Source organism: Chelonoidis abingdonii, chromosome 1, assembly GCF_003597395.2.
Source record: "Chelonoidis abingdonii isolate Lonesome George chromosome 1, CheloAbing_2.0, whole genome shotgun sequence".
In the NCBI taxonomy this organism is placed as follows: domain Eukaryota; kingdom Metazoa; phylum Chordata; order Testudines; family Testudinidae; genus Chelonoidis; species Chelonoidis abingdonii.
The window spans coordinates 114,854,282-114,856,424 of record NC_133769.1 but is presented as its reverse complement, the minus strand read 5'-3'; positions in this window follow the sequence as shown (position 1 = coordinate 114,856,424).

Sequence of the window (2,143 nt, the reverse complement as noted above, 5' to 3'; positions counted from 1 at the left end):
AGGGAGAAAGGACCGCGCGGGAAGCCCGGGAGGAGGGGGTAGTGCAGCCCATTGTGACGGTAGCGATGACTTCACACAAACAACCCACTCCCCGCCCCCTTACAATGGAGTAGGAGGAGATTGTAGCAAATAGATTCACAACAATGCGTGCTGCTGCTGTGCAGTACTCGGTGGGGGGGAACGGTGCCCGGTGCTGCAAATCTTTCCTTTGCAAGTTACTTAGGCCATCTTCTGCCAAATGTCACGCTCACTCACGACTCGCTTCAGTGTGGGGTTTTGTGTTTGCTGGGTTTGTGCGGTAAAGGAATCTGCTGCCTGTGGGGGAGGATTTTGCTTACCTTTCAAGTGAAATACTTGGGATTGCCGAGGCTCTGTGGATACCTGCCTACAATGAGAAACTGAAAAGCCTGAGGCTTTCCCCTTGAGGAACCAGCCACCACTGGTACCCTGTGGCCGGCTACTCCCAGTTTGCTCATTTTCCTTTGAAAAAGAATTGATAACATCAGAACTTTTTGAACTGTCTAAAATAATATCTGCCCCCCTTTTTTAAAGGACATTAGTGAGGTCTTTGGGCCTGGCTGAACAGGAACTCAGCTGCCTTCTTACACCTCTGGCCCAGGGTTCCCAAACTTTTGTGCAAAATGGGCCACATTTTAATAGAGATTGTTATAAGCAATTGCTTACATTAGAAAGTAATCATAGGAAAGTTAAGTAAATACTCTGTGATCACTTGGTTTTCTCAGATCCACACTTTGGTAACCTTTGCTTTAGTCTATTTCACATTTGGATCTGGATACATCCTCCGCACAGCACCTGTAACCTCAGCACCACTACCAAAAGTCCAAGATTTTGGAGACAGTTTTGAGAAATTCCCCACATGCCAAAATCTCAGTCCAAAAGTCAGAGGTTGGTCAGATCTGGCAGTATGTTTGTTCTACCCCCAACTTCCGCGATAAACATTCTGGGGAATTTAGAGGTTTGACTTCCATTAAAAGCCATGTTTTTTGTCAGACAGGTGAGCCCATGACTGACCCAGATTTGACAAAAGGACTCCATTCCTCCATGGGCTTTTACTACAAATGTGGCTCTACATTTGTCCAGTTATTATTACTTGTATCATAGTGCCAAAGAGCCCTAGTCATAGCACAGGAGTGTGGAGTTTTTAACAGATTTAAACTATTAGTAAATAATTATTATATGGCTTAAAGCTTTTTTTGGTAAAATAATAGATATTTTGTTTTAAATTACTTCCTATTTTTCATGTATATATTTGTGACCTTTGTCTTTTTTCTATAGCTAGAGCATAAGGTGACCAGATGTCCCGATTTTATAGGGACAGTCCTGATTTTGGGGTCTTTTTCTTATATAGGCTCCTATTACCTCCCACCCCCTGTCCCGATTTTTCACATTTGCTGTCTGGTCACCCTACTAGAGCATGACTTTTCTCATCATTTCTCAGGGCAAACATATTAATATTACATGTAAAGAGCGTGTGCTATGCAGGGGTGCTGGAACAATTTATGTAGTGGAGGTGCTGAGAGCTATTGAACCAAACTTAACCCTGTATATGATGGAAACCACTTCAAGCCAGCGGGTGCAGCAGCATCCTCAGCACCCCTAGTTCCAGTACCTTTGGTGCTCTATTTTTTCCTTTTTTAAATATTAAATTTCTGACATGCATGTTTTGTCATTAAAAAAAAAGCAACATTGAAGATTATTCCTCATTTTGCCTTTTGCAAAATGTAACCCAGGTTTTCTCCCTCAAGTCTCTCACCCATTTCTGACTGATTCTGCACCTTTGACACAAGTGATAAAACTCACAAATTCATTGGTGAAAGATTATGCCCTTTGACGGAAGGAGGAGGAAAGACTTTTGCATGTGCGATTCATTTTAATGTATTTAATATACATATATATAGCTAAAACAATTTTACTTTTCAAATGAGACACTTAAAAACTCACTTTTTTGAAATCTTCCTCATTCACATTGTTAGCACAGCTCAGGAGCAGCTGCCCCATGTTACAACATCTGCAGAGTTGTGTTGAAATCGATTTATTTTTTAAAATAGCTATTATGTCAGAAAGCTCTACGTGCCATACAGAGTGTGACAGGCATATACCACTTTGCGTAATGATTACATAA